Source organism: Macaca thibetana, chromosome 4, assembly GCF_024542745.1.
Source record: "Macaca thibetana thibetana isolate TM-01 chromosome 4, ASM2454274v1, whole genome shotgun sequence".
In the NCBI taxonomy this organism is placed as follows: domain Eukaryota; kingdom Metazoa; phylum Chordata; class Mammalia; order Primates; family Cercopithecidae; genus Macaca; species Macaca thibetana.
This window is the reverse complement of record NC_065581.1, coordinates 12,523,595-12,543,299: the sequence shown is the minus strand read 5'-3', so window position 1 is coordinate 12,543,299 and position 19,705 is coordinate 12,523,595. Positions and strand designations below refer to the sequence as shown.

Here is a 19,705-nt window from a genome sequence, read left to right as displayed (position 1 = left end):
TGGGAGGTGAGGGGAAGGAACTTAGAGGATGGGTCAATAGCTGCAGCAAACCACCATGGCACACGTATACCTACGTAACAAACCTGCACATTCAGCCCTGGTATCCCATTTTTTTTTTTAGAAGAAATAAAGATTAAAAGAAAAAGAAAAGAATACTGGGATAAAGACTATGGCTTCCAAAGTATCTTAAGTGAAGATACTATATATATACTATACTATATATATATAAAGTATCTTAAGTGAAGATAACATATATATATGTTTTATATATATAACATATTGATAAAAGATGGCTATTGTGCTAAAAGTACTTAGTATTTTTGTATTGAAATGTGATCATCTGGCTGTAACATAGCATATTTTGCTAACAAGCTTTCAAACAACTTCTAATAGTATCTTGATAGCAGTGGTGTGAATTTATTTTGCAATGCAACAGAAGTCTCAAGTTTCTTAAACAGTTATTTACTGAGCACCTACCATGTGCCAGGCACAGTTCTAAATGTGAACCCTGACAAAACAGAGATCACACCAGTGTGTGGTATAGAGTGGTATCTTGGAAGCCCAAGGAAGAAAGCGCATGAGGAAGAATACAGCAAACAAGTACCTCAGATGCTGCTGGTGGCAAGTCAGTTGGTATGAGGATTGAGAGTCGAATATGAATTTTGCAACAAGGTCGCTGGTATCCTTCTTGAGAACAGTTTTAGTACAATGGTTGTAGTGCGGGTGAGGAGTGGAGGCCAGAATGGAAGAGTTTGAAAGGGTATGAGAGAAGAGAAATTGAAGAAATTGCTGAAGAAGTTTTGCTTCATGGAGATCCTATGAAATGGGACAATAGAAAGCAAATTTGGTTAAGAGAAAATTTTGTTTCTAGATGAGAGAAATAATATTGGTAAGCTAATATAAATGAATCGTAGGAAAAGAAAAATAGATGGTATTGGAAAGAGAAAGAATAAGTGCGTTTTACTAACTGGTTGACATTTCAGATACAGGAGAACGCAAGGGCTATCTATCTTTGAAGCTAAGAAGGAGAAATACAATACTTACTGTAGAGCCATAGCAAGCAACAGAAATCAAATTGTATAGGTGGCAGATTGGAAAACAAAAGAAAACATAAACCATGTTTAAAATATGAATAAATGTGTTAACTTCATAACTAGTATGTAACTTTTAACTGTAGCAATTTGAGTTAAAGACTAGAGATTGTAGAGTACCATCACCTTAAGATTTTTACTATCCAGGATGCTTGGAGAATACAATGTTTTAGCTAAGAGAATTGTACTAAGTTCACCTAAAGTAGATATGAATGAGATAAAATATACTTACGCCTAAAACTGCAAGAAGTAGACTTGAGTCTTTCATTATTTGGAAGATACATTTGGAAGTTGCAAGTAGCTTCAGGGTTAGTATTTGAAGTATTGTAAAGTATTGAGTGAGTATAATATATAGACAGATAAACTCATTTTATAGTAACACTTTTAAACTATTCCGTACAGGGTCAGGTAGTGGATAATTTCAGCTTTGCAAGACCTATGGTTTCTGTTGCATCAATTTATTCTTGCCATTGTGGCTTGAAAGTAACCACAGATAATACACAAATGAATGAGCATATTCAATGACATTTCATTTGAAAACACAGGCAGAGTACAGGATTTGGACTGTGAGCAGTAGTTTGCCAACTCCTTCCATAGAGGATAATTTATTTCAAGAAATCCCTTAATTTTATATAATATTACATTATAGTTAAGGCTTCAGAGCCTCGGATAGTCTTAGGTGTCATTCCATTTTGGAAGCTGTGTGTCTGACGTAAATAAACTCCGGACATGAGACAGTATTGTTGTGTCTGTTGTCAGGCTTTGAAACCAGTTGAAAGGTGACTTGGGATGATCTTGTTCAAGTAGCTTTATCTCTTTAAACCTTAATTTCCTCATCTGTAAAATGGGATAACACCTATCCATAAAGTGGTTGTAAAGGGCTATGAGCTATTGTTTATTGAGAGCTGATTTTACTTAGAACAGCTGGTTTCCCTGGATTTGGGGCTCTTCACTGTCAATGTGAAATATTCTCCTGAGAGTCTTTCTAGCTTTTGTCATTTGGATGCCACATATGTGGTGATTGTTGTAAATCACTAGGATGAGAGACATTACTACTGGCTTCCAACTCCCCAGATCTCTTCCTTCTACCTTGATCTTCCAGGTATAATAAAAAAGTTCAGGTTTCCTGTGGAAGTTTCTTATAGCAAGTGATTATTTCTTAAGAAGAGTTTAATCAGCTTCAGTTATTTGGTTCATTAGGATGGTAAACAACTACAGTTGAAGTCCTCATGTGGTAGTCTTTCTTCGTGTGACCCATTGTGTTGAGGCATGGAAACCATGGGATATAGGGTCTTGTTTGTAAAGCAATGCTACCTTTTGCCCTCTTTACCCTTGGGTTTGTCTAGACATAAAACACTTAAAAGTGACTTATGCAGTCACTTTTAGCCAGGAGGCAATTCATGAAATGCCTGGATAGAAAATATTAGAGAGAGATGAAGGATTGTACCAGGTTAAGGATCCTTCCAGGTTACGTGGTGCTCAAGATCATCCCTTCCAGGCCATCACACTGGGCTGTCCCTCAGATTGGGTCACTTTACTTCCTCTTGACCTCCGTAGCACTTACACATTGTAGTGTAATTGCCTGTTTTCTAGTCTCAGGGCTTAGCACAGTGCCTTGTGCTTAGTAGGGGTTCCATCAACTTTTGATGAATGCCCATGAGAATAAGTGTCATCAATGATATTAACTAAAAGGACTTGTGCAAGAAAGAACTGGCTGAGACAATATTTAAAATAAAGAGGAGTCATTGTTGTGAGGAGAGTCATTGCTAAACCCTGCATTTATTTTAGTATCAGCAGACCCGGACCCCTCCTGTAGCATAATTCTGTTTCAAAAAGTAAACTAGAATCAGCAACTTCACAAAGAAATGATAAGAATAGGGGCCAATAGGGACAGGGGGAAGACACTGCCCTAAACCCTTTTGTATTTTTCATTCCTTCTTAATTCATTCCATTTCTCAAGTCACTTCCCTTCTAAGGAATGGAGCAGAGATGCTCGGCATCTTCCTTTGGTTGCTACTTATCTAGATGGGTGGTAAGTCCATTGGGCAAAGGTCATGTCTACTCTCCACAAACCTTTCAAAAATATTTACTTTCTAGGTGGGAGCCAATCCTTGCTCACAAATCCGACCCACCAGAGAAAAGAATGCAGAGTCTGCAGAAACCAACCAGCTTCCCCTTGTGCTCAGGTTAAACTTTCCAACCTGATGCCAGACCACAGAGAACAGCCGCTTCCTGGAAATTAGGCAGCACTGAAATGACCTTCAGCCAGTGTTGCCTTGGACACCGTTGCGGTGTGTTGGAACCAGCCACGGGGCTGCGTGTCTCTGTGCTGACCTCACTGAAGGGAAGGGCAAGGTCAGGAGGCCACGGAAGAGCCAATTCTATGTGGTATGTTGATTTGGGCAAATATGTTTATACATCAAAACTGTGTTTTTGGTGCTTCCATTTTCTAACTAAATGTTCTCCTCTTCCAAATTGTAGCACAGTCACTTCTGTTCTCAGAAGGTTTGTCCCACACCAAATGGGAGAGGTCCATGTGATTGAGAGTTTGGGAGACCAAACTCTCCATAGCAGTGATTTGGGCATTTGAGGGGTAGTCAGAAGCTAACAGTGGAACCTGGCTTGCCTTTCTTTCATGCCACGTCAAGACTCTTGTCCTCAACCCTTTGCCCTCTATACCCTTAAAAGAAGACTGGGAATGGGGGCAGTGGCTCACACCTGTAATCCCAGTGATTTGTGAGGCCAAAGTAGGAAAGTCACTTGATGCCAGTAGTTTGAGACCAGCCTGGGCAAGAGTGAGACCCTGCCTCTGTAGAAAAAAAAAAAAAAAAAAAAAAAGCAGGGTGCGATGGCTCATGCCTGCAATCCCAGCACTTCAGGGGGCTGAGGCGAGGGGACACCTGAGGTCAAGAGTTGCAGACCAGCCTGGACAACCTGGTGAAACTCCATCTCAATTAAAAATACAAAAATGAGCCAGGTGTGGTGGCCCATGCCAGTAATCCCAGCTACTCGGGAGACTGAAGCAGGAGAATTGCTTGAACCCGGGAGACGGTGGTTGCAGTGAGCCGAGATCGTACCATTGCACTCCAGCTTAGGTGACAAAGCGGGACTCCTTCTCAAAAACAAAACAAAACAAAACAAAATTATCCAGGTCTTTTGGCATGTGCCTATAATCCCAGCTACTCAGGAGGCTGAGGTGGGAGGATCAATTGAGGCCAGGAGTTCAAGGTTAGAGTGAGCTATGATCTCACCACTGTACTCCACCCTGGGCAACAGAGTGAGACCCCATCTCAAAATAAATGCATACATACATTCATAAAATAAAAAATAAAATTTCACTTCTACTGCCCTTGCCTGAAATAAGAACTTGGAAGCTCAGCCTAGTTGACTGTAATGTGGGCTTTTAGGTGTTTAGGATTTGTACTTAATGAACAAAGAACTTGCTATTTACCAGGTAGTAAAAAACACTTCAAGTCCTTAAACATTATTTTTACTGTAAGGGAAGCACTTGTCAGCCCCCAGTCATTTCAGATATGATTTCCGAAAGGGACATTCTTTCATTCTTCTCTCCTTACAGGCATAAACATTCTGCATTTTAAACTGGAAACATACAATGTTATCTACTTCTGGTGTCTTATGTAACTTTCCAGGAATGTTGAAAGACTTTCCGGCCTCCCTGAGGTTGGGAATGGGGGAAAGGCAGAGGGGGCTGAAGGTGGGGGTAGGGGCAGACTCGAGGGACGAGGAAAAAATCCACTTTTTCCATACATCACTACATTGGCTGTTTGTGACAAGAAGTTATTGCAATTAAGATACAAGCCGGATGTGTGGGCTAAAAACCTCAGCTGATATCACAAGCATTTATTGATAATGAAAACTTAGAGGAAGAGATCTGGAAAATTGTTGCCTTTAGTGGTTTCCTATGCCAGAGAACAAACCATATGGATTAATAAAAAAGTGCTCTACCTTATCTAGGAGAAGAAAAAACTGTTTATTTTGCTGCAAAAGGAATGTTTCTGTCAAGTCTTAAGTGTCAGTCTTCTAGGTTAGGGCTTTACATTGCATACACCACCACATAAGCACATTGTCTTGCTTTAAACAATCATTTTGGTGTTGCTAAATGACCCGGCCAAACAGCCTCAGCTATAAGAATAAGGGATAAACATTCAAGAGTAAATCAGTATCTATAAATCCTTGATCACCTGAGCCACTTCAACACAACCAAACCTGAATTAGCCTATCAGAGTAGGTAAATGAGCCCTCTACACTTCATGAAGGAAAACAGGTTTCATTTGAGAATACGCTATTTTCAAGCAATACATTAGCAAGGAAATGCCTAATGTGTGTCCTGGAATATCTTTTGCAAATGCAATGAAAAGGTCATGGCAATAATGAGTGAAAAGAAGAACCCTCCAGGGACTAGTTTACCAGTACTATATAAGACAGAAAATATACCTTAGATAAATGCTAAGCAGAGAGTTAAATATCTGGAAATAATAATATCATGCAGACTAGAGATACAATAACAGAGTAGAGAAAGGCATGAAGCTTTCTGGAGAGTTAAGCTTTAAGATCTTTACTCAAAAACTAAATACTGCATACAATGAGCCTTCATAAATATACACTGACCACATTCTCTCTGTCTTCCTAAAGAGAGCACTTTGGAAATCACCATGTTTCTGGTTTTTCTTGGGTGACCACATCAGCATATTTTCTGCATCATCCTGTATGTTGTGACTAAAAATGTCAGGTAGACTTACCACCAATAAAACAAAAATTGGATACAGATGGCTCCTTGAAAGGCACTGATCTACACACAAATATTGGTCTACCAGGTTAGTGATACCGATGAACTCAGGATTATACAAATGGGGTGTTTATCTCACTAGGACTTCGATGGAACTTAACAGCTCAAATCTAGTCTGCATCAGCTCACATACTCTCTAGAAATCACTCAGGTAACTTGTTTGAGTTGGAACAAACCTGAAATTACATTAAGAATTTAGGTTATTTCTAGGTGACCTTCCAATAAAAGCTGAGAGCCAGAGAATTCAGATGAGTGGCCACAGCCTGTGTCAATTCTAGTTGCAAAGTGGCCCAGGTTGAATTTACCTGAGTCATAGGAAAGAGTGATGCCCTCTTGGAAGATGAAATGCATACCTATGAGGAACAATAGTAAAGCTCCTTGGTCTCTGGAGAACTCCTTATCAGAAGGCACTCAGTGGAAAGAGCCAGTTCACACCATCTGCTCTTGGCGAATGGTGGTATGGTCTACTCTCTTTGTTTTCTCTCCTGTCACCCACAGTCCTAATCGGGTAACCAGGTACAGTCTTCTGTCTGGACCTTGCTGACAAAGCTGTGTGTGCAATGGATGCATATGAAGAAAATAACTTTCTTAGACATAAAGAGATTCATGTATGTTGTAGGCAAATGAAAAGACCCAGTAACTGGCACACTGGGACTTAATTCAGTTGCATTCTGACAAGGACCCCTGTTTCCCTGGCAACAGCAGCTCTGCAGACATAAAACTGAATTCCCTCCAATGTTATAGAGAAGTGCACATAAGTGACTGTAGAGGGGCTTTTATCCGGGTATGCTTGCAAATCTTCCTGCAGCTTCCCTCTAACAGGGGGAGAAAGAGATTTATAGTATTTTCTAGACATGGAACAAATAATTACACAGTTTAAAGGCCTTTATCCCAAGTGTTGTTGTTCCACTATTTCTAGAGTGTCTTTTAGATGATTCTTACGGAAGTTTCCAAAAACAAATTAACCATTAAATGGGCCAACCCATTAGTGCGACTCCTGCCATTAGTCACTTTCTATGTATGTATGCACACAGGCATTCACATGTGGGTCATACTCTATGGAAAGCTGATGGGAGAGAAGATTCTGCAGCCATTCAATTTCTTACTTACTTTCACCTACGTAATACAATTTATAGAGAAGGAATAAATGTCAATAAAACACCACTCTTTAATCCTTCCTACTCAATCCATTCCTCATTGGGTAAGGACCACTACTTAAAATCACACTTGTTCAATATGTTCTGCTTGCCTTCTCTAACCCCTAGTCTCGGGGTTAGAGAGGAATTTATTACCTTGCTTTTAATTTATTCTATTTAGTCTACATTATCCCTGTGGTTACTTTTCTATTGCATCACAGGATACCAAAATTGGAAGCAACTTTAGATACTGTCTACTCCAATATTCTTACCTAACTAAAGTACGCATGTCCTCTACCATCCATCATTCTGGATACACATGTAATTTGCAGCATGATGCCCCCAGTGGTAGGGAATCTCCTCCCACTTTTAGCAGCTTTAATTTTTAGAGGGGTTTCCTTGCATTGAAGTTCAGCTGTCTGGAGAGTTGCACAGAATAAGTGCTCTCTCTTTTAGTGAAGATTTTTAATTTAAAGACCAGAAATTGTGAATCCTACTCTCTCCCTACCATTTATATCATAATTTTTTATAGCAGTTTCTAATAAAGACTAGACAGGGCTAATTCCAGAAGATGTTGGCATAAATATATACTTGCCTCAATTTTTAGAAATGACAGCTAGTGTTATTGGAGCCAATTCTGTCCCTCAGATTAGGACAATGGGGACAGGCTAAATTACTGTTTGTTTTATAATAATGTAAAGAGACAAACACCACCCCATCTCCCAAAGGTCTACGTGCTGCTTCTTGCAGTTTGGGAGGAATCACCCTGGCATGAGACCTACTCAGTCCTTTCAGAAATTGGGCTGAACAACCTCAAAGAGTGGTAGACTCCTAAACTGCAATTCAACACCAAGGTGATGCAAGAGAATAATCAGTAATGGTATCAGTTAGGACTAAATGTAACAGCAACAGCAGTAGCAAGAATTTATACTTTTGATTTCCCATAGTGGCAACTCAATCCTGGGTAAGGGCTGTGAGAAGGATACAGGGAGAGCTGTCAGAAGGGTCTCTAGAAATTCCCAGGCTCCAGACAGAGGCTCCCCATGGCACCAAGACACAGATGCAAGGCTTCCATCACCTTCAGGAAGTCTTCGAGAAAGAAGAGTTTTCCAGTCGATGTAAATGCTGCTGCAGAAATAATCAAACAAGGGATGATTGCAATCTATAAAACCATGTGGCATGAGATTTTCTTTCTTTATGTTGTAGAGTGTTTTTTTCCTTGTCGAAGAAAAGATTTCTCAGTATTAGTCATTAGGGAATTATAAGTGGAGATATATGTTCTTGCTTCCTTCTGACCACAGAAATTTATATCTAGCATCAATCCCACCTGCCAAGAAGGGAAGATGCAAATTTTGCAAGACAAAAATGTCACCTCCACTCCATCCCACCTGGGTCGAAAATAATCATCTCCTCTTCTGTGTATGTTGACATCATTTTTGGTAGAAGTGGTGATTCCCGTCTTGTATTGGAGTTAGTGGGGAGTGCATGTTTCTCCTCCACTGGCCTGTCAGTATCTTTAGAGTGAAACTCTGTTGACTGCTTGGTTGTATCCCCCAGCAATTTCCCAACCTCCCTCACATGCAGGCTCAGTAGCTAACTTAGAAGAGTTTTCTTTCAAAGACCAACAGCTTTCTCTAGGAGAAGTGGTGGTGGATTCCAGGAGCCTCCAGGGTAATGAGAGAATGTACTCACCCAGCCCTGTAGGCCCAGAATGGCCCTGACAGACTCCAGCCTTTCTGGAAGGGAGGAGGGACAGAACATCCTCGAGGGTTTAAAGAGATGCTTATTGAAGTAATAGGCAACTGATCAGGGTAACACCAAGTATTTTCATGATTTTAGTACACCACAGATAATTTTGCTTTATTATCAAAAAAATTAAGCTGTCATGGGCTAGTGGTATTTTAATATTTTTACTCATGAATGATTATATGGAATGTGACATGCCTAGAAAGAGGTAGGAATGAGTCAACATTTTGTTTTCCCTCCATATGAAATAAGTCAGGGGAAAAAAAGAAGTAAAATTGATATTTATATAACATGACATCCTTAATTGCAGATATTTTTGTTTTAAAAAATATGTGGACTTCTAATGTGTATGTACAACTATGTAGAAACTATAAGAACAAGCACCCTCCCTAACACAGAGCGGAAAGAGAGGAAGCTCAGACAGATCTGCAAGATTGACATCGGAGTGATTCTACTCCATTTCTGGGTAGTCTAAGGCCTAAGCCCAAACACAAACAATTGTAATCTCAGAAAGTTACACACTGAAAGACTAAAGCACACTGGTCTGAGAACTGCAGGTTGAACTTCGCGCCCTGGAGAATGACCAAATTGGAAAGGATGAGAGGATTTGCCGTCACTCTAAAAATGAATCTCATTGGTTTGGCCTCCCCGCCTCTAAAAGGCATCAATTGTGTCCATAGAATTTGATGATAACTCCATGTCACAGCCAGTACAGAAAATATATTGTCTAATAAAGCTTCCAGAAATGAGCTCATTGTACCGGCTCTTCAACATCCTATCAGTCTGATCAATGTTGCATTTGGATCTTTTCCTGAGCCACTGATTCAAGGAGAGACATGCCTAAAGTGGAGAACAGATGCACACATGGCAACACACAGGAGGACAAACATTTATATTCACTTTCCAAACATAAAACAGCACAATGGGAGAAACAATGTCTGACAAAAGAGTTTACGCTTTGTTTTGAGAGATGCATGTTTCTGATTATTTTTACTTTCATTAAACATTATGTTCATCTCTGGTTATGATCTATGAGAAACAAGGTTTTTTTCTTTTTTTATTTAAGCATTTGATATGCAGATTTGATTTTTGCCAAAGACAGAAAATAAGGAAAAAAATAGGATGTATTTATTGTAAGAAATCTTCAGGATGATCTTGGACTGAGAGTTATCAGAGGGTTCACTTTTAGTGGCTTTAGGAAAAGGCATGACCATCTACCTCAGTTTGGTTTTGGAGGACAGCAGATCCATCTACCAAAATCACGATTATGAGAAAGAAGTTAGAAGACGCTGGGTGCAGGGCCACACACTTGTTATCTCAATGCTTTGGGAGGCTGAGGTGGGAGGATCCCTTGAGGTCAGGAGTTTGAGTCCAGCTTGCCCAACACAGGGAGACCCCGTCTCTACAAAAACATTAAAAAAAAAAATTAACCGGGCATTGTGGTGCACACCTGTGGTCCTGGCTACTCAGGAGGCTGAGGTGGGAGGATCACGTCAGCCTGGGCATCAGAGCAAGTCCCTGACTCAAAAAAAAAAAAAAAGAAAAATCTTGGCCAGATATGGTGGTTTATGCCTGTAATCCCACCACTCTGGGAGGCCAAGGTAGATGGATCACTTGAGGCTAGTAGTTCGAGACCAGTCTGGGTAACATCTCTACTAAAAATCCAAAAAATTAGCCTGGTTTGGTGGTGCATGCCTGTAATCCCAGCCACTCAGGAGGCTGAGGTGGGAGGATCACTTGAACCTGGGAAGCGGCAGTTACAGTGAGCTGAGATAATGCCACTGGGCTCTGGTCTGGGCGATCCAGCAAGACTCTGTCTCAAAAAATAAAAAATTGAAAAATTGACAATTTTCCTGAGATGATTGTGAATATAAAATTAGATTATATGTGAAAAGCACCTTTGCAAGTTAAAAGTGCTATAAAGATGGACTATACTATTATAAATAGAAGCTTCCTTGTAACTGACTGTCAATTTGACATTTTGTAAAACTTAAGCTTACTATAAAACAAACAGCTAAGTAGCAGTCTTAAAAGTATATTTCCACAATTATCTTGAAACCAGACTTTCTAAACCCTTTTACATGAACATTTGTTAAAGAAAAATTCATTATATTATGTTTTTCTTCCATCTTTATCCCACCAAAGAAGTTACAACATTTCTCGTGATATGCTATTTCAAAAGCCCCTAATGGCTACCAGTCAAGACTGAATTTATATGGACCAAATTCTCTAAGAATGGCATTATGTACGTGTTAATTTCCAACCCATTCTCCTCTCAGTCTGTAATAAATTCATTAGAAGGAGTTTTATTTCATAGAACTGACCTCTTTATAGGTCTTCATGGAAGCAGCATTAAATATTATCTCCTTTCGCTTGGGGGAAGGAAATGAAATATATTCTGCCAATACAGAGTTACACAATAAAAAGGCAGTTTTGAAAAAAAAAGCAAGGCATTGGTAACTGGAAAAAAATATGGATCTCTAGATGTTTTGACAATGTAATGGCACAAAATGACGGATTTTTTTTTGTCTTGTTACATATTTTGTATCTTATTTTTTAGAGCAGTTTTAGTTTTAAAGAAAAATTGAACACAAAGTACAGAAAGTTCCTATACACCTCCTCTATTATTAACATTTGCATTATTATGATATGTTTGTTACAGTTAACGAGTCAATATTGATACACTATTATTAACTAAAGTCTGCAATTTACATTAGGGTTCACTCTTTGTGTTTACATTCCATGGGGTTTGACAATTGCATAATGGCAGGTGTCCACTATTACGTTATCATACAGAATAGTTCCACTCCTCTAAAAATCTTCTATACCACACCTATTCATTCCTCTCTCCCCCAGTACCCCTGGCAACCACTGATCTTTTTACTGTCTCAATAGTTCTGACTCTTCCAGTATGTCACATAATTAGAATCATTACAGTACACAGTCTTTTCAAGCTGGCTTCTTTCACTTACCAATATTCATTTAATATTCGTCCATGTCTTTTTGTGGATTGATAGCTCATTTTTTAGAAGTACTGAATAACATTCCATTGTATGGATGTCCCACAGTTTGTTCATTTACCAATTTAGCAAATGTTAATAAAACTTATATGAACATTTGTGTGCAGGTTTTTATGTGGACACATATTTTCAACTCATTTTGGTAAACACTTAGGAGTATGATTGTTGGGTTGTATGGAAAGACTATGTTTAGCTTTAGAATAACTGCCAAACTGTCTTCAAAGTAGTTGTTTGAGAAAAATATTTTAAAATATTTTTGGAAGCAGTAAAAAACATATATTGCATTTTTTGAATTCAGCATTTATGTATTGCGTGCTATTAAAGATAAATTAGATAAAAATCTATAATTTTTGTGCTTATATCGAGGAAAAGCCTAATAGTATTCAAACATGAAGAAGAGATAAATACATATTATTTTATTATATAACCCTCAATTTAACTAACCAACACCATTGCATGCCTCGCTCCTGGAACAGTCCTTGGCAGAGCATGAGCCAATGATGAATGACTCTCTATTTGCCACTATTATTCCTGTCTTGGTTTTTATCTTATCCCATGTCCTTCCTAAGTCTCAAAGTCCTTCAACTTCCAATAAAAGCCCCCCAAAGGGTCACTTGCCACTGTCATGGCTTAACATCTGTGCCAGAGAGCCCTAAGGAGCACAAGGACACCTCTGCCTTCTTACGCTATTAATCTTCCTCTCTGGTTGGGCTGGATCCATGTCCTTGATCTAAGGCAACATTGCTCCCAGGGCTGCATTGCTGTTGCTGTGAGGGTCAACCTTTTAGTTTGTCACAGTACTCAGCAGCCCCCACACCACCTTCCCCAATCACCCAGCGACCATATTATCCCCCTCCTCATAGAATGTATAGCATTTTCTGAAAGCAGAACTTTCTTTCCTCTCTCTCCTCCTTTCTGTCCTGCCCTTTCTCCTTAATTAATTGACAGTATCCTCCCGGAGTGATAGACATAAATAGGGCACTGGTCTGTTTAGAAGAGCCCTGAATTTTAAAGAGATGAACCTTTAACCAGAGAAGTATACGACAATGTGCTAAGTGAGATATGTCATCATAATGTGCTCAGACCATAGAGAACCGCTGAAAGTTCTAGGGTGTAAGTGGGAAGAGAGGGCAAGATTTGAGCTGAGTCTTGTGGTGTGGGTAAATCTGGAGGTCTGTTTAACAGGTGGGGCTGTGAGTGAGTGAGCTACAGTGAGGGTGAACTAGAGTGAGAAGTCAGTCCCCCTGATTAACATATACGTGCAGAGGAAGTTACAAAAGTAGCTGGCTAAGAATATGTGGTCATGTGGAGGAAGAAAAGAACAAATGAGAATGTTCTCCTGAGGCCTCCCTAAAAGAGCAGAGGCCCAGCACTACTGGGAGCCACTGAGATTGAGCAGGCTGCCTGCTGGGCCCCCTGCTGCCTCTAGGTGTGTCTTTGTCCATGTGTGAGGGTTACTTATTCTCCAATTTTGCCTGAGGCAAACTCTGCATTCCATGAAGACAAAACCTCAAGATTCTGCAAAGCTCAGCATTCAGGAATAAGGTGATCACTTGCTGAAATACAAACTAAAAAGAAATATCCTTGGTTTCTTCAAAGGGAAGAACCAAACCAATGCTTTAGGTTCCTGGACCAAGCAACGTCAACATCCCAGGGATGTTGATAGAAATGCAAATTTCCAGCTCCACGACAGACTTCGGAAATCAGCAACTGTGGAGGTGGGGCTCCGTCATCTTTGTTTAACAAATTCTCCAGGAAATTCCGAGACCTGCTAAAAGTTTTGGAACTACCGCCTTAGACAAGTATAGTTGGCAATGAGAGCAAGACTGAAATTTTAATCAAGACTTTGTTTCTGTCAGTAATAAACCAGATTCTAATTAAAGAGAAAACACATCTAACTATAGGAATGGGGCAATTTCAGGACGTTAGTGCAACTGGGACTAAGTAACACGTGTAAAGTAATCTAATCTATTGCTTCAGTTTCTGGAGATAAACCAAATCTTCTGGATCCATGCAAGAGCATAAAAGCATAATAAAGGGCACTGAACTGTAAAAATTTACAGTTCTTTATTTATACATGTTGACAGTTCAGTTGTAAATGTTTATAGCACCTCATAGAGCAGAGGAGAAAACACACGTGAAAGACATAACAGTCACAAAGGTTTGAGAAATGTTGGCGGTGTTGGGGGCTCACCACAATAAAGCCAGAGAAAGGGGGCGAAGGGCCAAGCCGTATTGATAAATATTTACAAGCAAATCATTGAAGAATGAGAAAGGTTCTATTATAGTCAAAAGGCAACAGGTCGTTTTTGAATAGTGGCATCTGAAACTGGAAACAAATTTGTTGCTGAAATACAAATTGGAGGAAATTGCTTTTGTGGGAAAACATTTCCTCTCCTCAGTGGGTTTCTCTTTTGTGTTCTGCCTGTTCTGATCGTGGAATTTCAGAGGCAACTGGGATCTCCTGATAGGGGACTGGCATCTGTTCCAAGCTCTCCTCAGTGGCCTTAGGCAAGGTGCCTTAGTCCTGTGTCTGCTTTTTCTCATGGAAGATAATGGCCTTACTCCCTCTCTGACAAAATGTTGTAAGATCTGTAGGTGACTGTTTCTAAATGCATACCATTGGGGTCAAAGAGGGAGAGAGAATCTGAGGAGTTCGCTAGGATTATCCCAATCTTTCCCTTCCCACTTCACAGGAATTTCATAATTATGAAGACATTAAATCATGGCCTTGAGCTCGACACTGTTGGGAATTTTTTTAAGGTAGCAAGAAGTGTGTGACTCTGAAGAATATGAACAACAGGAAACAAAGACAGCCTGTGCTGTTCTCTAAACACGGTAATTACCAAATGCTGGCATAGTGCACAAGGGACTTTTTAATTTCAAAGTGCCTATTGAGTTCACTTTTTTGGAAGTTATCTTTCAGAGACTTGGAGAAAAATGATGTCACAGAATGAGGAGGAAAGGAAATGAGAGAGGTTTGCTGATTCACAGTATGGTTCAGCTAGGAACTTCAAGAAGAAGAGAGAATATAGAGCAACAGCCTCAAAAATTAGTGTGAGAGCGTTAATCATACATGAAGAAAGTGCTAAATTGAACTGAATCAAAATTTTTAGTCTGCTCTTCAAAAGACACTATTAAGAAAGGAAGAGCTGGTCGGTCATGGTGGTTCATGCCTGTAATCCCAGCACTTTGGGAGACCGAGGCGGAAGGATCACTTGAGGTCAGGAGTTCAAGACCAGCCTGACCAACATGGTGAAACCCTGTTGCTACTAAAAGTGGAAAACTTAACTGGGTGTGGTGGCACTGGCCTGTAATCCCAGCTACTTCTGAGGCTGAGGCAGGAGAATTGCTTGAACCCGGGTGGCAGAGGTTTCAGTGAGCGGAGATAACGACACTGTACTTCAGCCTGGGTGACAGAGAGAGACTCTGTCTCAAAACAAAAATAAATAAATAAATAAATAAGAAAAGCTTAGATTGAGCAAAACTGTTTGCAAAATATATCTGGTGAAGGATATCTAGAGTCCTGAATATATTTTAAAAAAACTCTTATAACTTAAAAATAAAAAGACAACTCAATTAAAAATGGCTCAAGATTTAAATGGACACCTTACAGAAAAGAGAGTTGAATGTCCAATGGACATGCAAAAAGTGTTCAAAAGCAATAGTCTTCAGAGATATTCAAGTTAAAACCACAAAGAGTTATCACTGAATATCTACCTGAATGATTAAAATCAAATTTAAAAGACTCACTAAATGATGAGGATGAGAAGCAACCATCAGGATGGTTAGTGAGAGTATTAACTAATACAACCACGTTGGAAAAAGAGCTTCTATTTTACAAAAGTAAATATACACTTGCTCTATGATCCCTCAATTCCATTTGTAAGTGTTTACACCGGGGAGATGAAAACCTAAATCTATAAAGGCTTGTACAAAAGTGTTCATAGCTTTATGTACAATAGCCTTCAATTAGAAACATCACAGATGTCTATCAGTAGGACAATGTATAAACAAATGGTAGTATATTGATATGGAGAGATACTGTTCAGAGATAAGACGGGACAAATTGCTGATACATGCAGCAACATGGATGGATCTCAAAAATCCTGAGGAATGACAGGAACCTTGCAAGAAAGTGTACACACTTCATGATTCCTTTACATGAAGTTCTAAAACAGGCAAACAAATCTATGTTGGAAAAGATCTGAATGGTGGCTTTGTCTGAGAGACTGGACCTATCTATGTACCGGCAACGAGCATCAGGGTCAGAAAACTTTCTGGGGCTGATGATAATATTTTGGATCTTGACAGAGGTTCAGATGGCACAGATGTATGCATCTGTCGAGCTCAGTAAACGTGCACCTAAAATCTGTCCATTTCATTGCATGTAATTTTACCTCAGGAAAAAAAGAACCCTATAAACAAATGATAAACTCTTATTATTTTTTTTTTTTCAAGATGGAGTTTCCCTCTTGTTGCCCAGGTTAGAGTGCAATGGCACAATCTCAGCTCACCACAACCTCTGCCTCCCGGGTTCAAGTGATTCTCCTGCCTCAGCCTCCTGAGTAGCTGGGGTTATAGGCATGTGCCACCATGCCTGACTAATTTTGTATTTTTAATAGAGATGGAGTTTCTTCATGTTGGTCAGTGTGGGCTTGAACTCCCAACCTCGGGTGATCTGCCCACCTTGGCCTCTCAAAGTGCTGGGATTACAGGTGTGAGCCACCTTGCCCGGCTCAAATGCTAAACTCTTATAATATACAACCTAGAGTATTTAGGGATGAAGTACATGGATGTCTGCAATTCATTTTAAGATGAATTAGAAAAAAAGTCGATCGATTGACATACAGACTGAGGTTTGGATGGACGGATATGTGATAAAGCAAGTACCACTTGCCCCTTGTTATCCACAGGGAATTGGTACCATGACCCCCAGGATACCAAAATCCAGGGATGTTCAAGCCCTTTAAATACAAAGTATTTGCAAATAACCTATGCACATGCTGCCCTATACTTTAAATCATCTCTAGATTACTTATAATACCTAATACAATGTAATGCTATGTAAATAGTTCTTACACTGTTTTATAATTTGTATTATTTTTATTGATGTATTTTTTTTCCCAAATGTTCTTGATCCTCCATTTGTTGAATCTATGATGCAGAACCTGCAGATACGGAAGGCAAACTGTGCAGCAAAATGGGAAAAGCAGAATCTAGGAGGAGAGCGTAAGAAGTGTTGAGAGAAAAATTTGTGTATGTGAATCAACTGAGAGATTTACAAAAAACATGAATTCCTGCATCTTATCTCCAGATACTCTGAGGGTGAAGTGCAGGATGTGGTGTCATCTAAGCCCTTCAGGCCCATCATGAACAGTGACTGAGAACCACTTTCCATGCGGTGTGGTTCAGGTGTAGGCTAAAAATCTAAAATTATCCCATGGCCATTTTTTCCACTTTACAACCCAACACAAAGCATATTATAATAAGGCTTAGGGTTAAATTATCGAGTAAACTTTGAAAACATTTTTAAGCATTACCAAAATGTCCACTGAAATGTTGTATTGGGTCTTTTCTTTTAAGCAGTATCTATTTAACTTCTTGTAAAACAACAGAGTGCTTTGCTCTGAGATTTGGGTACATTACTTCTTAAGGTTCACTATAGCTTGACATGGTAGGTTTCATCATGCCCATTTTACAGGTGAAGACATTGAGGCTCAGATAAGTCAGGGGAACTTTTCTTAGGTCACAGAGTCAGGGCCAGCTTTGTGGGCTAGTGGCAAGGGCAGCCGCACTGGGCTCAAGACTCAGAAGAACCTTGTCCTTAGAATCAAAGCTCTGTGGTGTCTTCTTAAAATTCTTAATTATTTTATCATTGAATTTGTGTATTGTAAGAGAAGTCTGAAGGTACGATGACTGAACCAGGGACTTTTAGTCTCAGCTCAGAAGTGGTCCTGCTCCCATCATCTACTTGGATGCCACTGGATTTCCCTACGTTCCCATTCCTGCAATGGCTATGACTTTACAACCAGAGAGGACCCAAATAAACACAATCAGAAATGACAAAGGAGACATTACTACCAACCTCACAGAAATACAAAAAACCCTTCAGAGACTATTACGAACACCTTTAGGAACACAAACTAAAAAACCCACAAGAAATGGATAAATTCCTGGAGACATACAACCTCCCAAGATGGAACCAGGAAGAAATGAAAACCTTGAACAGACCAATAATGAGTTCTAAAATTGAATCAGTAATAAAAAACCTACCAACTAGAAAAAGCTCTGGACCAGATGGGTTCACAGCCAAATTCTACCAGGCATAAAAAGAAGAGCTGGTACCATTCCTACAGAAACTATTCCCAAAAAGTGAGGTAAAGGGACTCCTCCTTAACTCATTCTATGAGGCCAGCATCATCCTGATATCAAAATCTGGCCGACACAATGAAAACAGAAAACTTCAGGCCAATACCCTTGACATAGATACTAAAATTCTCAACAAAATACTAGTACACCAAATCCAGCAGCACATCAAAAAGTGAATCCACCACAATTAAGTAGGCTTTATTCCTGGGATGCAAGGTTGGTTCAACATATGCTAATCAGTATATATGATTTATCACATAAACATAACTAAAAACAACAATAACAACAACAACAACAACAAAAACACATTATCACCTCAATAGATGCAGAAAAGGCTTTTGGTAAAATTCAAAATACACTCATGTTAAAACTCTCACAAATTAGGCATTTAAGGAACATAGCTCAAAATAATAAGAGCCATCTGTGACAAACCCGCAGCCAATGTTATACTGAACAGGCAAATTTGGAAGCTTTCCCCTTGAAAACTGGCACAAAACAAGCATGCCCTCTCTCATCACTCTTATTCAACATAGTACTGAAAGTTCTAACGAGAGCAATCAGGCAAGAAAAAGAAATAAAAGGCATCCAAATAGGAAGAGAGAAGTCAGACTATCTCTGTTTGCAGATGGTACAATTCTGTACCTAGAAAACCCCACAGTCTCTGCCCAAAAGCTCCTTAAGCTGATAAACAACTTCAGCAAAGTTTCGGGATACAAAATCAACATACAAAAATCAGTGGCATTTCTACATACCAACAACATCCAAGCCGAGATCCAAATCAAGAACACAATCCCATTTACAACAGCCACTAAAAAGAATAAAATGAAATACCAAGGCATACAGCTAACCAGGGAAGTGAAAGAGCTCTACAACAAGGATTGCAAAACACAGCTGAAAGAAATCAGAGAAAACACAATCAAATGGAAAAACATTCCATGCTCATGGACAGAAAGAAACAATGTTGCTAAAATGACCACACTGCCAAAAGAAATTTACAGATTCCATGTTATTCCTATCAAACTACCAATAACATTTTTTACAGAATTGGAAAAAACTATTCTAAAATTCATATGGAACCAAAAAAAGAATTTGAATAGCCAAAGCAATCCTAAGCAAAATGAATAAAGCTGGAGGCACTGCGTTACCCAACTTTAAACTATACTACAAGGTCACAGCAACCAAAATAGCATGATACTGGTATAAAAACAGACATATAGACCAATGGAATAGAATAGTGAGCCCAGAAATAAAGCCACACACCTACAACCATATGATCTTTGGCAAAGCTGACAAAAACAAGCAATGGGAAAAGGACTCCCTATTCAATAAATGGTGCTGGGATAACTAGCAAGCCATGTACAGAAGATTGAAACTGGATGCCTTTGACTATATACAAAAATCAACTCAAGATAGATTAAAGACTTAAACATGAAACCTAAAGCTATAAAAACCCTAGAAGAAGACCTAGGAAATACCACTTAGGACATAGGTCCTGGCAAAAGTTTCATGAAGATGTCAGAAGCAATAGCAACA

General features: G+C 39.3%; 1 long non-coding RNA gene across 1 annotated transcript in view; it reads left to right on the top strand.

The window, feature by feature from the left end:
- LOC126953736 (uncharacterized) overlaps nt 1-3,433 on the top strand; it is a 105,084-nt gene extending 101,651 nt beyond the window's left edge. The window contains exon 3 of the long non-coding RNA XR_007725334.1: nt 3,189-3,433. This is a non-coding gene — a long non-coding RNA (uncharacterized LOC126953736). The remainder of the gene's footprint in view (nt 1-3,188) is intronic.
- Nucleotides 3,434-19,705: the final 16,272 nt, after the last annotated feature.